At 39.0% G+C, this 19,546-nt stretch overlaps 1 long non-coding RNA gene across 1 annotated transcript in view; it reads right to left on the reverse strand.

Annotated features, from left to right (window-relative positions):
- Window positions 1-4,816: 4,816 nt before the first annotated feature.
- The window catches only part of LOC121507441, a 33,267-nt gene continuing 18,537 nt past the window's right edge, over window positions 4,817-19,546 (reverse strand). The window contains exons 2-4 of the long non-coding RNA XR_005991716.1: window positions 5,593-5,748; window positions 5,462-5,520; window positions 4,817-5,071 (exon numbers count right to left, since the gene is read on the reverse strand). This is a non-coding gene — a long non-coding RNA (uncharacterized LOC121507441). The remainder of the gene's footprint in view (window positions 5,072-5,461; window positions 5,521-5,592; window positions 5,749-19,546) is intronic.

Raw genomic sequence — 19,546 nt, forward strand, 5'->3', positions numbered from 1 at the left:
ATTTATATTTCTGTAATAAATACACCTATTTCTGAGCATATTCATCTTAAAAAGTCCAATTTATAATATTGTTTGAACTACTCATATACAACCAAGCCACATATTTATTTATTATATATGTATGATATATATGTATAATATATATTTATTTATTAATATATATATATACATACAAAGAAAGAGATAAACAAATTTATATATATATATATATTTCTGTATCCTTCATTTACAGATAATGCATCACATAATGCAAGAAAATAAAAATATATATCTCTAAAATTGTGAGTGCCATTGCCTTACAACAAGATGGTTCCCAGTTCGATTCTCCATTAGACAGTCTTTCAGTGTGAAGTCTGCATGTTCTCCCCCGTGCATGCGTGGGGTCTCTTCAGGTTTTCTGGCTTCTCCTAGCCCAAAGGCATGCTTGTTAATTGGTGGCTCTAAATTTACCAAAGGTGGCTTGTTGTACCCCTCCTTTCTCCTGGCAACAAGTGGGATTGGCTCCAGTCCCTTGACTCTCAAACAGGATAAACAGCATAGATTATAGATAATACTTATAAAGACTTGAGAATGTATATCATACAATATATTTTTTATGTATAAAAAGTCCTTGGAGAGGACCCCTGGCTACAACAGCAAGGTCATAGCCCAAGAATGTCTTTATATTAAGAGTTACAGTTAGAAAAATCCCCACAGACACAACTGATGGATTACTGTGTTGTAAAATAACATGGAATAAATTGTTTTCTGACAGAAGAACTGACATCACACCAATAAAGGTTATTTTTTTATAGTTACACCTGGCCAAGAGACATGTTAATTTATTTAGACTTAATAATTCTAATTCAGCACAAAACTATAGGAATGGACCATTGACAAAATAAGCAAATCAGTACATTTCCCCAAAAATATTCATGTAAACTGCACAAAAACACCCCTTTTTCGTAATTCCATACAGTTGACGTGAAACTTTAAATGAAAAGGCAGAATAGGTGAAACATACAACATAAAGGTGCTAAACCTGGAACAAACTGGGACCCTCCTGTACACCTTGTAGACCACAGAACCAAGAGGAGGCCCTAAAAATGTATTATCCTGATTATATCATGGCATGATAAAATAGGCTGATCAAATCAGCCTCATGAAAACACTGTTTTAGTGCAAGTCACTTTTCACTCAACACTGACATGAGAACTCATTTGACAGGGTTTTCACGACAGTCTGGCAGTATGCTACACAGCACGGAATCAGGAGCCTACTATGTGCTTCATCTCAACCATACTCACTATGAGTCAGTCTTCAATACGGGTCTAATAACTCCACATTTCTGCAGTCACAGGAGAAACTGATGAAAGACAGCTGTAAGTAAACTCAATAATTCACTTCAAAGTTTTATATTGTCATTTTTTTTTTTTTTAACCATATTCAGTGGAAACAACATTTTTCCCTGGGCCATGCTTAAATTCAGAAGTATGCCAATACAGAGAACTACCTGGTTGTATTTCTGCCAAAAGGGTGTTTTAGTTTACAAGTGGTTTAAATAATTTGGTACATTCCACTTGGGGACTTGTACCGCAGGAAATACAAAGCAAAACTTCAAAAACAGTTCTCACAAGTCATTTAAGGACTTGGTTCTCAACTGGTGGGTAAGGACCCAAAAGTGGTGTCGTGAAGCCGTTTTCAGTGGGTCAGATGTGTGCCTGGAAACAAAATTGAGGCAAACAGTATGACTGGCTTTTATTTTGAAGGAAATGTCTTTATCTCTTCATTCTGTTACATTTTTGCTTAATTTCCTGTCTAAACTGGCCCATTTTAATTAAAAATAGTGGTAATGATTGAAAATTCAAGAAATTTGGGTCACAATTGTCACTGAGGAGATTGCGGTGAGTGCTGATGCTGAACTGGTTGAGAACCACTGATTGAAAGCACAAGGGTACATACTGCAGAGAGACATGATTTCAAAGAATTTAAAGGTTTTATTTCAATCAAGGAGCAATAAAGAGATGTACTGAAGCTTAATGGGGGTGGGGTTAAACACACTGGAAACTGTACTGTAAAACTTTACAAAGACCTTGTATAGAAAGTAAAATCTGTTATAAAGCACTGCTAACGGTCTTAAAAGAAACTAAACCAAATAGGCCACTAGTAGAGGTGCACAACACTAAGGCCGGACACACACTACAGGATTTTAAGCACAATTTGGGGCAAGATTTATACTGACTGGAGCCCCATCGCAAACGATTATTTGTCTGAGTAGTCTACATGTGTGTGGTGTCATCACGATTAATTCACTACTCCAAATCACGTTGTAGCCTCCCAAACCCTGAATCGTAATTATCAAACATGTTTGATATTTACGATTCTAGGTCGTTGTGCCGCTGACGGAGTACCCACAACAACCAATGAGAGCGAGCACACCAGGTAGCGTCACCAGACGAATCATACGTACTTTCACCGCTCACAACCATAAACACAAAGTACCTTAATTCCAGCCAGGATTTCGTCCTGAGTCTTTCCCTTGTTTTATGATCGTTGCTGCACCTGTAACACATGCCAGGGCAGCCTGTTGTGGAGAGACAGCAAGACAGTATTGACAGACATACGTGTTTTTTTTTTCTGAAGTCACGTGATCATGTGAGGTCGTAGGCAGGTCGGCAGGTGTGTGGTCTCCAGTGATCTGCCAGTCTGGCTGAGTCGTCTAGTGTGTGCGTTCAGAGGATTAAAGATGAAAAATCTTTGGAAATTGTCCTGAAGTCTGTAGTCTCCCACGGTTTTAAAGTCGTTTCAGATTTAAAAATCGTCTAATGTGTGGCCGGCCTGAGGAAAGTGTGGGGGTGCTACCTCATACTCACCTTGGGTGCAGCCTCAGTAAGCATCACAACAAACTATGGTGTAGGCCATTTATGCAGTTCTCTAAACTCACATGCAGTTGGTGAAAAATTGCATATATTTCAATCATTCTGAATCAAAATTTCCAAGAGCCGATATTTTACTTTAAAACATCTTGAGTGTATTTTAAACCGCAGACCAGCTACAAGTACTTACCTGTGTGCCGTCTCAGCCGCCTCTTCTAGCCTTAGCAGCGCTGTTATCAGTGCTGTTAGCAGCATTAGCTTTTGGTATTGTAGTTACTCAGCTGGTCCCGAAAAGTTTTTAGACTCACAGTGGATTCCACAATCCCAGGTAAGAGGAAGCCTGTCCAGACATAACTGCTTACTGTGCTAAAGTAATGTCACCTGTTTTAGGAATGGTTCATATGCCTGAATTCACAGACACGTTCATCCGGAGTGAATATCAGGACAACAAAAAACAACTATCCTCTGGTCTCAGGTCAGTGACCAGTGTTATGGTTTAACAAGTGACCATCTTAACTGGTGACTATACAAATGTGCCTGGGTTGATAACAGAGCCCCTTTGTTTAGTTTTTAAATAAACTCCTCCTAAGCATATATTGGATATAGCACAACTGTTGGGTGTTTTATAAATGTTGTACCTGGAACCAACACGACACTTTAGAAAAGTCACCAGTTAACACAGCCATTTATTCAAACATAACACCTGAGGCCTGTACGACGAAGCTGGATTAACACGCCCGGGATATCTCTCTGTTAGCTGGATTGACTTATCAAGTCATTCGCAATCCAGATCAGCTGTGCGACAAAGCTGGTTATCAACTCGGTAAGTGCACCCAGGGTTTTCCAATCTGGATCAGTGTGCGCTCACATAAAAGGGTCGGTGTTTGCAGTGTCTGACCAATCGCATGGAGAACCCTGCAGAGCAGCGTATTTCTCAATGGAGGAACAAACAATCATTCTTAGAAAATACAAGGAATTTAAAGCAGTCATCCAGGCCAGAAGCAACACTGTCGCTGCAGCAAAAGCCAGAAATGAATGCTGGCAGAAAATTGCCGACTCAGTTAATGCGTAAATTCGTCATCTTATACAATATTAATTCATCAGACAATATAAATGGACAGCACTCTGATCACTCAGTTTCACTTTATCATGGCACAGATGTTTGAGGCAGAACTTCCTCAGCGAATTTTGTGTTGTAATATTAATTCCTCACTGTGACCGCATGAGTAGTGGTGTGTTCCATTAATCCATGTTTCTGCAGTTTTGCCATGTGTGACCATTATTATTAACCCCATTATTTCAGATGTAACCCTAGTGGAGCAAAAAAGGACTTGGGAACAAGTGAAGATCAAATATAAAAACATACATCAAAGTGGTGAGTGACAAGGCTTTATTTCTCCACACTGTCTCAGTTGTATGGATGAAATCACCGGAATTTATCTATCATCCATCCCTAAATATTGTTTCTCTCCTAAGCACTCTTCTCACGATCCGTGCACCAACATCTACAGGATCTTCTAAGAAAAGGCAGGCCAATTTCCAAGAGAACTGATAGGTCAGGAGGCGGTGCTTTTATACTTGCTGATCTCGTATCCAGAACATAAGCTGCTCCAGAGCAGATTAGCTGTTCAGCATAAGTTACAGGGGTGATTTATCCTGGTAAGAAGTGAACCAGTGTCGTCGTACAGAAAATCCAGGGTTAATCCTGAAGTTATCTCGATAAAGAGAAAATCTAGCTTTGTCGTACAGGCCTCTGCTCTCCCACAGCATCAACAACAGTAAAGGCTTTAGGTTTGTGATTGTTTTATTCCTGCTGATGAATTTCTGATAAATTAGTTTCCTGCTGTAGCCTACACATTTTATTTATATCAAACTATTTTGCACTTCAAGCACAAATCACTATTGTATCTGCTTTAATTGCATAGATGATTAAAAACACTACAAATATGCTAAAGAAAGCATTATTTTGAGCAGACTTTATTATGCTTTTAAATGTCAAATAATAACATACAGCCTTCTTAATGCACCACAGACCCAAGCAGATGCTGAAATCGTCACTAAGAAACAGACGATGTGCTGTGAATCGGGAATTGGTTTGAATCGAAAATAGATCCTTAATCAAATCATGACCCCCAGAATGGGGGCTGAATCAAACCTTGACTTACTTAAAGATTCACATTTCAAGTGTTTAGCCTCCCAGCTAAGTGCTGCAGCCTCTGAAAGAGAATAAACATAAAGAATTAAACAACCAAACAAAATGAACAGAGTCAACCTAGTTGGTTTAAAGAGAACTCAAATAAACCAGCTGATTAATTAAAAAAAGTCACTGAAGCTGGATGAAAAGTGGCATCACCAAACTAAAAAGCTAGGGTGAAGCCACATTAAGGAGGGGCAACTGATGAATCCAAAGTAACAAAATACTAAAAGGTTTAAGGTAAAAAAAAAAAAAAAAAGATAAGGGGTACTATGGAACTAAAGAAATGCACAAAGGAAAAGGGCCAAAAACAGAAGCAGTTTGCAGAAGTCTGAAAAAAAAAACTACAATAAATAAAATAAATCATTACATTGTGCTTTAATCAACAAAAACGTGGAGCTGCTCTACTCACCACCGTGCTGTTTCACAAGCATGCTGGGGTGCCATGTCCAGAATACCAGGAGGTCAGAGCTACAAATAAGAGCAAAGATTTAACTGATCTTGTTCTTTCGTCAAATGCACTTCAATGATGATTTTACATACCTTCAAACAGCAAAAGCAGCAGCAGCATCCATACCACACAGCATAGGCAGGAGCAAGAGGCCTGGGCATGGCTGCAGGTGCCTCTATAAGCTGGTCTGATTGGAGTGAAGAGGAAGGGGGCTGAGTGGAAGCTGCGTTCAACGGCAGCACTACCTGCTGAGAAATGTCAACCACATTTTGAATTAAAATTCATTTTTCAAGCCATATGTCGCAAACCCAAGCTCTAATTTTCAGTATTTTGGCCCTCTAGACTCATTTCCTGTGACACTGGAGGGAAAACCTTCCCCACAGAATCATAAAGTGTTTGTCTTATCACTAAATGTTTTTAAAATCTGTTGTCTAATGTCTCCATTTTAGGAATCTGTCTTTTGTCACATTAACAATTTAAGGGCTAGTCCAAAGCTGTGTTTGTCTGTCCAACATCACAAAGGAAAACTTGAATTTATGTTCCAGACTTAAAATGAAACACAGCCTGTTTGTTGTGGGCCATGGTGTCCCAAAGAAGCTCTGAGTAATGGGAACCAGAAATGTTGCATTTGTATGGTGTTCTCTAACACTTGAATAAACAGCCAGGCTTTTTTGATGCCCTTTGTGCCGTGAATGAACTTCTAACTGTGCTTTAAATGTGTACCTGGAGACTGAGGGTCAGCCTCTGACCCAGGCTGCTCTGCTTTTAACTCATGGTACAGTACTTCTACAGTCAATCATCATTACAAAGCTTCATTTTCACTAATGGAGGACTTGTAGATCTTATCTTCAGTTGCATTTATTTTCTCTAACTAGGGTCCTGCTCAAAAATCCTGTGGTATTTTGTTTAAAAACACAAAGTAGTGCCCTTGTTGGAGAGAGTGTCTTTCACAAGTTACCTTGAAAAGCACAGGAATCCATGACCTGCAATTAGAGGCCTCATTCGACGTAGATCCACAGGGAAATAATCTTAGCAAAACACTTGGAATGGGGCCCACTAAGACCTGCCCAACACTTGACCAGTGTTTGACTCTATAAGTTAAGAAGTTTGATCATGTGTGGTCTTTACCACCTATGATCAACACACAGTCAGTGATGATAAGGCTTCAGTGTGTATTTGAAATACTCAGCAGGCATAGACTGATCCAGACACAGTGTTACTCAGTTTAAAGGTATTCTTCACAAGGTTGGGCTGTCTGAGGCTTCAGAAACATACAAAGATTATGTTGTGAAAAGTTTTTACGCCATATCTGTTCAAAAATGTGATCTAATAGCTTGTATGAATGAGTCATATCAGCCACTGAGAATTAAACACTTATAACAATCCTTCACTCTGCAAAGGCAGGGTCAGAGGACTGTTGGTCTCTACTCAGAAGAAGACTGTGATAGTCCAGTTTGTAAAATTAAAGGATGGCATTAGAGAAAACTGCAGTCAAATTTTTTTGCAAGGTAGATTGAAACATTATTAATGAATTAATCTGTTAATACTGCCACTTTTGTATGATGCATGGCCATCAGAAGCTTAAAAATGATGATTAAGGCTCCATCCACACAGAGACGAATTCAGGAGTTTACGCAAAAGTTTTTTGTCATGTTGGTGTTTCATCCACATGGAAACAGTGTTTTGGGAGGCTGTAAATGCTACTTTTTGAAACAGGGTCCATACATACATGACTGGGTCATACAAAGCATAGCCCACTTAAGCTGCATGAACAAGTTCAGCTAAAACATCATTGGCGGATTACAGGGTTGTGTTCGTGCTGCAGAAGCTATTGAGCTTAATGTGGCTTTTCTTCTTGTTCTTGTGTCTGTGTACATTGCAAAAGCTTTATACACATGCTCTGTAATCTTCTTCTATCTTTTTTGTTCTTGGGGGTTCCGTGCTTACGCAGACATTTCCTGAAACAGTCCCGTGTTTATGGAAAACCTTTTTAAAACGAAACGGAAATACATCGTTTTTGTCTCCGTGTGGACAAGGTCTTAATGGGGTGTCAAATGGTCCATTTCCCTCTTGAGTGATATGACAAAAATTAATATTTATAGCACAGTATTACATTTGCCATTAATAATGAAAGCCCTGAAAGCATCCCCCCCCCATCATGATGCCACGCCCCACTTTGGGAACCACTGGTATACTCCGACTCTCACATTACAACATAGTGTGAGTCGGTATACACAATATATAAAATGTGATTCATTTCTGATGGTGTAGATTGAGCTTTGTAAGATGGATTTGCCTGACAACATGGAGTCTGGCCAGTCCATCTGCTTTGCAGTGATCCTTTTCTGTGCCTGTGCCCAATTTTGAATGAGTTGATAAGGTATCTATCTATCGTTCTATCTATGAAATTTCAATACAAATTGACGTAATTCAGCCTTTTGGTGCTCAGCATTGTAAGTGCAAAAATGCCATTAGCTAAAGCTAATGCTAATGCTGGGACAGGACCATAAAGAAAATATTAAGCACATGGTGCTATATAAAACAGACCTTATGTATATTGCTTACCAAGTCAGCGTCTGTAACTAAGCAACTGTAAGCAATGGGGTGAAATGCTCTGAAACTTAGGTTCTGGGTCTGGTTCTGACTCTTACTATTTATAAAAGAAACTCATCAAATTGAAACATCAGGTCATGTTATTCATAAAAAGACAAGTTCATAAGACTGCCATCCTCATGAACTTCTCCAAAGTTTTCTTACATAAAGGTGAGATCATTAGGGCTGTTATCCATTTATAGGCAGGCAGACACTCAGCTGTGTCATGGTGTGCCATATATGCAGATGTGTTCTACTATTTAAACCAGACTGAAGTGATTTTTTTCCTGAGTCAGATCCTGCCTTCACTCAACACAGTTTGTGATGAATAATATTAAAGTTATTCAAGCCTTCTCCTCTCGTGAGCCGCAGTCATTGGACAGTCACCATGAGGAATGAAGGCTTTGCAGCATTAGCATTAATCACTCTGTGACTTCAAAACCACAAAACAACAACTTGTCAATGTGAAACAAAGTGGGTGTAGAGTTTTATACTTCAGCTATTCAGCTGACAAGGGCATGAACTGAGTCAATGCTAATTGTAGTTAATGGGTTGAATTTTGATACTTATGTCAACACTGAAATATGGCAGAGGTCTTTATAAAGAGCAAACAAAGATTCTGATCAATGATTTTCAGTCTTACAGCTGTAGTTTCAAATGTTAGGGGTGTAACAGCATTTTTATTTCCCTCAAACAGTCACAGTTTTTACATCACTATTTGGTGCATGACAAATATTGTACATCTGAAAAAAAAACCTTTGATACATGAGTGTATCAACAATAGGGTTGGAAATTAACCACAAATGTGTTTTGGTACAGTGATGGAGGAATTTGTTAGTCTACCTGCCACAGTTGGCTTGAGTCAGGCAACTCTACATGCTCTTTGACCAAAACTCCCCTCTTTCACCCTGTGTGAGAGCTCATGTCAGTGTTTACACTAAAAGGCTATGTGCTGGAATGGTTTTAGAGAGGGGTCTGGCAGCAGACTGTACATTTCTGACAGACCGTTCATCTGAAAAACCAGATATCTCAGAAAGGAAGTGCCACAATTTGCCGGCACAACATATTTAAAGTTTTAAATTTTTTAAATTTAACTTAATTCATAAAAGTCTGGCAGTTACATTCATGAACCACGTTGCAAACAATAAAGAAAAGGAACATTTCACAAATAAAACAGAGAAAAAGGTCAGGGGTCTAATCTGAGATTAAATTATGTATAGAACTTTTTTAGATGTAGTTACAGGAAAGGTGGCTCGCTTTAGCCTTGTAAATCTAACTCTCTGTAATCTATGTCAGCTATGTAGGATTATTACATAAGCCAATGTAGCTAAGTTATCTCTAGCAACGTGAGCTTTAGCAAACGTAGCTAAAATTAACAAAGCTTTGTGAGCTTAGCTTTAGCTAGCTATGTAGCTACATTAGGTATGCAGCCATGCTATCTATAGCTAAGTTAGCTTTAGCAATGTGAGCTTTGGAAAATGTAGCTAAAGCTAACGTGGCTACATGGATAAAGTATCTTCTTAGCTTACATATCTGTTTTGTGAGCTTAGCTTTAGCTAGCTATGTAGCTACATTATATCATGCTATGTTATCTATACCCAAGTTATCTTTAGCAGTGTGAGTTTTAGAAAACGTGGCTAAAGCTAACATAGCTGTGTGGATAATGTATCTTCTTAGCTTACATAGCTGTTTTATATATTAGCTTTAGCTAGCTATGTAGCTCCATTTCGGCATGCAGCTATGTTCTCTATAGCTAAGTTAACTTTAGCAATGTGAGCTTTGGCAAACATAGCTAAAGCCAAATTAGCTACACAAGATAACATGGCTTATGTAGCTGCTGTGTGAGGTTAGCTTTAGCTATGTTAGCTATATAGCTCCATTTTATATACACCTTATGCAGCTAGAGGAGCTACGTAGGCAAGGCTGGCTGAGTTAGAATGATTTCACTGGCTTTTTCCCTGTAAGCAGACTGTTCACTCAGCTTTATAAAAACATTTTGTAACGAGGTCTTGTAGGGTAGGTTTTTGACTTTTAGCTTGTGGCGTCCTCACTTATCTTAACTCGTACCCTAAACTCTAAACAGAAGTTTAATCTTATTTTATTCCAAAAGTTTTAGTGTGTTTCATTTTTGAGATATAGGGCATCTTAGATGACTGATCTGTGGGAGTGGCCGTCAGAAATGAATGGTTGGCAGCCAGACTGTCTTGAGGTTTTGTCTGTTTTGACTTTAGCCAAAGGCTAAAGGTGAATAATCATCTCTTTCACCTCTATAGCAATTACCTGGACTGATAACCTGCTTGTCATCAGTCCAGGTAAATGTTATAGAGGTGAATGAGATGATTTAAAGATGTGTGCTGTGGCTAGTGGTCAAATGAGCAGCCGTAAATACTGTAACTCCTGACAATGTTATGAAAAAACAATGATCATCTGATGGAAAATGTGTGTTTTTTTTTCCTAGCAAATCCTTAACACTCAAAGTACCCAATTGCCATGGTAATAGCAAGCTATTGTTTTGAAGTAACCTCATTAGGAAATGGACATTTCTTGGGAGACACATTTATTGTGTCTAAAAACGTAGGGGAGAATTTCAACACAGGGACCTCTGAGAGACACAGCAAATGGAGAGCTGAATGTACAGCATTTTAAACATCAGAGGGAGAGATGTCAGGGATCACAGATTTATACTGCTGCACCACTTAATTATTTTCATTTTCTATTCTCAAATATAACTGAACCAAACTCAAACAAAACTGTGGCCCAAGCCAAACCTTAACTAATCTTTAAATGAAAAACATGGACAAAGGAAGGGTTGCTGCAGGCTCCCTCAGACCAAAGACACTAAATCTTCATACCCACATCCCACAAGCCCAAAACAAGCACATTATATGTAATTATAAAGAAATATCTCTCAATTTAATTTGACACTCTGTGGATGAATTGGCAGCAGTGAATATTATCAGTAAAGAATAGCTTAATAAGAATTGGGTCTATTTTGCTTTTGTAACTCATCTGTATTGGTTTCAGTCTGTTTCGTAACCAGCTAGAAGCTGTTCACAGGAGCTTGATGGGTTTGGTTAAAGGTTTAGATGAAAACATACAGGTCAACATAGCTGCTATTTGGAGAGCTTTAGAGGTGCTAGATGGAATTCATGTGTCTTCTGTCACAGTTAAGCGAGGCATTTCCACTGTTTTTATCAGCTTGGTTCTTTTTGGTAATTTGCCATTTTTACTGCAGTCTTTTTGCCCTAACCTTGCAAAGCAGATGGGCTGTCCTAACTTCATGTCTTTTATCATGGAAATCCATATTGCAAAGCTTCAGTCAACAAAGTCTTTGCCAAACAGAAAACAGTTCTGACCAGCAGTGTCAATTAAGGAGAATAAGGCAGTAGTTGAGGGTGGGCGGGGTTTAATTGCACAGGAAGCTGATAGCAATAGCTGCCACCAATGTAGCAAATAGCTTGAAGCGAATGTGTTGAGAGCTGGAACACAATTCTACATGAAATAAAGAGAGAAAAAAGCAGCACAGAAAGCTTTTCATGATAGAAAAAGGTGTCTTCAATCTTTTGTCAGTTCTTCTTCAGCATGAGTTTGCAAAAGTTATGGGGGGGGGGTTGTAGTGTGAGTTGGTATATGGCTGCTGGTGAAGCAATTAGCTCAGATGTAGTGGCAGTTTGCTGCTGCGACCACATTTCTTCTATAAAACAAGTGCAAAGAACCACAAAGCCTTTCATAATGGAGAGGATGTTTGTCGCTCTTTTCCTGAATTGCTTTGGCATAAGTTTGTGATGGTTACAGGCGGAGGTAAGTTGTACAGTAAGCCGGTGTATACAATGGCTGCTACCACTGTAGTGATTAGATTGGATTTAGCTGTAGAGAAGTGGCATTTTAATCACATTTCTTTATTAAAACAAGAGCAGAGAGCCACAGCAAAAGCTTCTCTTTGCAGAGATGTTTTTGTGTGTCTCCGGATAAGCTTCGGTATTTTAGCCACAACAAGCTATGCCTTTCATACACTGTGGCAGCGCTAACGTGATAGCTAAGGTAACAGGTAGGTACAAGTAGATGCATATCCAGTACTTCATTTCATCTTGCCACTCTGATTGGCCTGTCATGAATGTGAAATACAAAACATTCATCCAATCACCTTCCAATATACTTTTTAAAAGTCCTGCTCTTCCTAAAGGCTTTGTATGGGAGTTTTCCAGATGGATGTGAAATATATTCATGCAGTGAATATATGAAACAGTCTGTCTGGCATGTCAGGTTACTTTTGTCCCATTACAGCAGAAGAAACATATTGGTGAAATATGCTGGTGGGATAAAGAGGGACTTTACCTTTGAGCTAACCCTTGACTTTAACTGGCTCCATAAACAACAATAAAGGTGTATTTATCAATATTTACTTTAACATATGATTTAATTTGTATGATAGGCATCCTTGCTTATTCAATGCAGTGGTTATATTGTAAAGCATGCAACAGAAGAACATTTTATTAAACAACACTGTCATAAAAAAAATGTGGCAGACAGTAAAGGCTTGTTTTTTCTTCGTTTCTGAAGCAGATATTAGACAGGTAAATTATATCTAATATGTACACTATAATTTAAAGTTCCCTTATCAGTTTTGATCCGACCTTCTCTACAGGCATAGGCAGTTTTAACCTTAGGCAAAAAGAAGCAGTTGCCAGGGGGCCATGTGCTCCAAAGTGCCTTAATAGTCACTATAGATAGGTCTGTGGAACATCTACATAGATTTAGAGATATATATCAGAGCATTTTCCACTGGTACAGAGGGCAATTTATTGTTTTATTTATCTAAAGCTGCAGGCAAACTCCTGCACATCTAGGAAAGGTGGTTTCTTGCCAGTTCCTCCCATTTTATAACCTGACACTGGGAAAGCTTCAATAGCAAACGTTTGAGAAAAGGCAGAGGCTTTGAAAAAACTCGGAGTATGATTGGGTGATTGTTCTGTCTGTCACATCTCTACGGGCCAATCAGAGCAACAAAACACATGACGTAACCGCTATCAAGCTGCGCGTTTGCAGCTACTGAGGAATAACGCAAAACATAGCCACTACAGACATGTAAGTACTCGACTTTGGTCGTTTTTGAAAAGAAAACATCTCACTGTTGTTCTTTGTTCTTCTTTTAATGAAGAAATGTCATCAAGTTCTGATAAAACTGGCGCTTTAGCAGCATCCATGCTAATCTCTTGCTCCATAACTGCACCAGCTCTTGCTGCTGCTTGTTTACATCATGACTCTGCCACGCCCGAGTACTGCCCCTCGTCGCTGATTGGTCCTGTCACTTTCTAACAGAGCCCAAATGGTTCAGGTGGGAGCTTTGCAAGATGGATTCGCCAGTGAAAAACAAGGAAATGGGCATGTCCATCTGCTTTGCAAGGTTACCCATTTTACCCAATACTGCCAATGTATTTGCGCAGTTTTTAAGTACTCTTTCTTCTTTTGATTGAAATTATGACTAATCTATATTTCTTAAAGCCACTTTTTTTTTTTTTTTTTAAATCAAATTAATGGATATTTGACCATTTTGAAACACGTGGTATTTAATAGTAGCCTATAGACCATTTTCATATTCTCAATAGAAAGAAGTCTTACCAATGCAAAAATTGCCTCAAATTGAGTGTCTAAGACTTCTAGTTCTAACTTTTTGTTATTTCTATACTAAAGATGGGAAATCACACTGAGTGCTGATATTTAGCTAAAAAAATATATAATGATATAATTTTTGGTCCATATTTCCCAGCCCTGGATTTGGGTTATCATTTGGGTTATTTTTGGTTTCCAGTAGTGCTCTCTTGTTCATCTAAAAAGACATGCTTCAAAAAAAATTTTTTTTCACTCACAATGAAAATAGTCTTTGTGGAGGCCCCGGGTGAAGTCTTAGCCATGGGCCTCCAAAAGACTAAAACAGCCCCCGGCAGCAGACAGCAGCTAGACATCGCTTTTATGGCAGCCATACAAGATAGCAGAATCCACAAATATGCCACAGGGTTTGTCTATGACTAATAGATCACAGCTCTGGTAATGTTTATCACACCACCTTGTTTTTTCCTGTTCAAAAAGTCCCAAAGATAAAACAATGTACAGGCTTAGTGACATTATGAGGTGATAACACTACCTTCAGCTGTAATTTCTGTAAGAATACCTCATTACTTTAGCTGTTGAGTCCAGGTGTGTTAATGAGTGGACAAACAAGTCTGGAACATGCAGCCTGAGAAATTGTGTATATTTTCTTAGAGCAGTTAATCTATTGCTGTTTGTTGAGATATAAAAAGAATTTTATCATATGTAGGAAAGAAAAACTCTGTAGTGCATTTCCTTACCAAGTTTTCTGCCCTGACCAGGCTGGATCCTTTTCAACCACTGTGATATGTGTAGAAACGCGGGCCGTTGAAAAGAAGCACTTCATAATGAGAGGGCCTCTACGTGGGTATGAGGTGTTTACGGTTTGTGCTACACACAGTTCAGGCCCTTTTCTCTTCTTTTTGACTGTCCTGCTGTGTTAGAGATGAGGACTCCAGTGGGCTATAAGAACTCAATATATTACCTTCAGAAGTAAACTATACCTGGGACGCTGTGCTGGGGGAGCACACTTCCAGCTGAATTTAGAGTGTTTAACTTGTAAACTGTCCATCCATATATTCTAAAAACAGTTTGACCTGTTAACAGTTGCACAGGGCTGAAGCTTTTCCCAGCAGCCATTGAGCAAGAGGCATGTTTCTTTCATAAGTGACAAACGACTTCACACCTGCAGGCAATGTGGAGTTTCTAATATAAGCAACTCACATGTCTTTAACTGTGGGAGAAAACTGGAGAACCCAAACACGAAACCAATCCCAGACTAGTTTTGCAATGAAGCAACAGAGCTACTGACTGAGCCAGGGTGTCACCCGAATACAAATTAGACAGCTCAGAGTCGCTGCTACGACATTTCTCAATCTCTGTATGTCAGTAAATTGCATAAAAAATGTTATGTCTGCAGTAAAATATTGCTCCTTTGTACACTTGCCACACAAATAGTACAGGCGTTCAGAGCACAGCAGCATTATTGTTAACACAGACTGGCTCACTTCATTTAATAATAAAAATGTTTTATGAGCCATGTGGTGTTGACAAACAGAGAGCAAGAAGGAATCAGGCAAATGAAATGAATTAACTATCAGAGAAAACCAAAGACGCCCTCCTGTATGTTTAATCCATCTCTTTAATGAGGACTAAGGAAATATTACCATTTAAGTAAATATAAAGCTCTACTACCAATATGTAGAAATGGGCTGTTTCAAACACAAAAAGACTGGACTATAACTGCACTTCTACTTTATTTGTCAGTGTACCAAATTTGAAAAGTGCCAAAAAGGGCCAAGGCCCCTGTGTGTCGGCTTTTTCTAGAAACTGTTTTCGATAATGGAGTGTTCTTAAGTTACAAGCACATGATCACAAGAATTTATTTATTTAACTGAGCTTTAGCAGTTGTACAAGGCAGTGAGTTTATACAGCTACAGCTGACATGCAAAGACAACCAAATTTTTATGCTCACACTCACTCCTACGGGCACTTTAGTCACTAGTTAACCAAACAGGCTGCGGGAAGAAGCCAGAGTACTCAGAGATAATCTATGCAAACATTTGGAGAACATGCAAATGCCGCACAGAGAGGCTTTTTGACAGGGGATGGAGCCAGGAGCCTTCCTGATGTGAGGCGACACCTCCAATCACTGCACCACTGTGCAGCCCAAAGAAGTATCTATATTAATTAAAATTTCTATCTTTAAGTGTTTGTTGATGATGATCTTTGAGACCTTTGCCAACCTTATTTCTACTACAGTTTGGAAGCACTCAGTGACCAAAGAATTCGCAGGGCTGTGATTAAAACTGTACAAATACAATGTGTTTTCCACTAAACATTCAGGATTGTAAATTTGGTGAAGTAAATGATGGGGGCAGATTCATTCATAAATGCTTCTGTAAGTTGTTAGTGCTTTATCCTCAGAAAACCAGCATCGATTACCAAACAGATCTGGAGGAGCTATGCTTTTCATGAATCCTTAAACCACTGGACAAGCCTCATCAGCAGGGAGAGCTCTGATGTGTCCATTCTCCACTCACGTTCTCACTGGCAGGGAGCCCGCCTGCGCTCATGTGCCAGCTGAGGGTTAGCCAGACTCGTTCTGCTTTTTAATAAATGCTTTAACAACCTCTCTGTCGTAAAAGAACTCCCAGTTTGTGGTTTTTTATTATTAAATCAGTTTAAAAGCTGTCTTCAAACTGGCGTAATAATATGTGACAGAGACAGCTTTTGGATGATTCCTCAGACTTCAACTCCAGAGAGGGCCCAGCTGACAATTTAAGATTCAACAAACCCCAACTAAATACTTTTTACTGTTAGTTAAAAATAATAATAATAACTTCTTCAATGCGTCTTACTTTGTATGATTTCTCTTTTCCAGATGTTCATAACCAGGAAAACAAGAGGAAGACAACAAAAAAGAGCCATGATGAGCACGCATAAGGCTAGTAGAAGATTTGATCTGCTATCCATGTATCAGAAATAACATTACTGCAGATGAGCTATGACTTAACATGCAAGACTCATTTATAGCCCAGAAAGTGCACTCCATAACCTGCTGATGTGAAAGTGTTTCACTATTAACATTTCACAACAAGGTGCGCAAAATTGTTTATGGTTATTATAAAATGAGCAGGAACTTGCTGCTAATTAGTCATGAACAGGTTCGTTGCGACTTACGAGTGACCCTTTCTCAATTTTTTTGTTGTCACTTGTTATCACTAAATAGGCAATAATAATAATAATAACTTTATTTGTATAGAACCTTTAAAACAGGGGTTTACAAAGTGCTTTGACAGTGAGAAGAATCACAAATAAGATACAGCATCATAACACAATGTGATTGGCTCTTTGGTGATTGACAGTCTCTTAGTTGTCTACAGGCATATTCACTCTAGAGCAGTGGTTTTCAAACTTTTTTACCCAAGGCATGCCTGTGATAGGGTCAAAAGCTTAAGGCACAGCTCTCCATGCAAAATAGCCTCTTTTATTCTTTTTGAGTCAGGACAACTCTTGTATATTCAACCATTTTATTGAAAAATAGATACACAGTTTTACAGAACGCTCTGCTCACCAGATGTTTGGATAGATATTGGATAGATACATTTATGGCAATGCATACTGAATACAATAAAATGTGTTCAAACACAATTAATCCAGAGTAGTGTGAATCTGAATATGAGGGTGCAATAAGCCTCAGGAGGAGGCTGGGGTGGAGGAGGGTCAGCTTTGCCTGCAGCTGCAGCAGCGTGGTGCATCAGCATAAATGCAAGCAGGGATTAGTGAGTTCATCGTATTTAAATACACTGCTATGTTGCGCAAAACCGCTTTGATTGGCTGTGGGAGCTGGGAGGAGATCATTGGGATCAGCTGATCACAACTGGGTGTATGACTACTGCGTCCTGCATGAACTAATGCAAGGCTTCATTTATAGTATCTTCAGTAACCGTTCAGTTGATGTAATGATGCATTGTTATACAAATTTCCAAGACACACCTTGACTTACCTCAAGGCAAACCAGTGTGCCTTGCTACACCATTTGAGAACCACTGGTCTAGAGTGAGAAAAATGGCTGCAGACAAGTTAAATTTACTAGTCATCATCAAATCTGCATTTCCTCATCCATATGTTTTCCTCAGTGTCCTGAGTGAAAAAAATATCAGATTATAGCTGTTTTTTTTCTGATGTCTCTTCTCATTTCCTCTTTGTAACAACTGCAGTATAATCAACTGCTGCTTAAAATCAGCTCCAACTCCAAAATAATACACTTGTTTTTAGTCACTGTGGTATCATGTACACAAACAAATAGAAAATCTGGTGACAGGACCAGGAACTGGCATAAAAACCACATTGCTTAGTAGTGTTTGGGCTGACATACCACACACCAGCACACAAGTATGTTGATCTCACAATGGCGTAGGCCACTAGGGTGTTAATATGATGCAGAAGTACAAATCAGGCTTCATGTGCAGGCCTTTTACTTCAGCAGCCTATGATGATTGTTGCACTATGGCAGTAGCAATCATTTAGCATTTGCTCCCATAGATTTACATACAAAAAGGGGCATTTGAGTTAGAACTGCATGTATAAGATAACTTTGGGTTACAAAGGCATTTTGTAAATTAAAAATTGTCCTATTTAGTCAACCGTTCCTCTGATTCAGATTCAGACAGCTTAGACATACAGGCCTACACTATGCTGATAGTTTTTTGTTCAAAGCTGTTGGAGTGTCACTCAAATTGAAGGAGATATCATAAATGTAAGCTGCCACACCTACACAGTATTTAAAAATGTAAAAAGAGCCAAAAAATCATGAGCTGTTTTCCAGAAGCTTCATTTTCTTTCAAATGTATTTTTTGTTCTAAGTTAGAAAACAGGGTTTGGCCTGTACAATAACAGAGGATACCTCAGCTAAAATGAGCCATGCTGAGTGGGATTTCTGTTAGAATCTGTTCATCTCTTTAAGATTAAGTGTTCCACTTCGAAGCAGTTATAGAAGCATCCTTTGAGCAAAGGTAGTCATCCTGCCTGATCAGATTAGGTGCCATCCACCAAGTTTACTATGTTGAATTACCAGGATGGGTCTTCCCTCTATCCAGGACTTATACCAGCCCAGGGTCAGGAAAGGAGCAGGTAACATCCCAGATCCCACACCCCCTGGACACAAACTTCTCCCCTCTGGTAGGCGTTACAGGTCGCTGCAAGCCAAAACAAATCAACACAGGGATGGTATTTTCCCCCTGACTGTCATGTCACTCTCATGAACTCTCAACAGTCACAGAGCATCTGGGAAATAGAAGCTATCATCTCACATGCATCTTTGCTCTGATTCAGAGTGAAACACAAGTTGTTACAGAGATAAATTCAACCCGCCATTGTGGCTGGTTACAGTCACGCTGCTACCATGGCTGAAATCTACCCACATTTGGTTAGTTGGCAGGTATAAATGTCAACCCCTGTACATTTGTTTAGAAATTGATTTTCATGAATATTGCAAGCTCTTCTTTGGGCTTTGGAGGGATGGCTAAGGAAACATTTATGTGCTCTGATCTTTTCAAGAACACAACCTCAGCCCTTTGTATCCCTTAAGATGGCTGTTTTGAGAGTTCTTTTGCATGCTTGGGGCTGTCTAGAGGCCACAACTGTTAACTTTCAACATGCAAATGTTATATTCTTTACTAAGTAAGGCCAAATGTTGTTCACCTTAGGACATCTATTTTTTGCTTTGTCAGTAAGATTTATCTTCTGGGGGACACAGATGTCTGAGTCTGAATAAAAGTGGTGGAAGAAGTTACATTTTGAGACTTCCTTCCCTGGTGCTATATCATTAAACATCATGAATGTCACCATTTGTCTTTAGATGTT

Source organism: Cheilinus undulatus, linkage group 3, assembly GCF_018320785.1.
Source record: "Cheilinus undulatus linkage group 3, ASM1832078v1, whole genome shotgun sequence".
Classification (NCBI taxonomy): domain Eukaryota; kingdom Metazoa; phylum Chordata; class Actinopteri; order Labriformes; family Labridae; genus Cheilinus; species Cheilinus undulatus.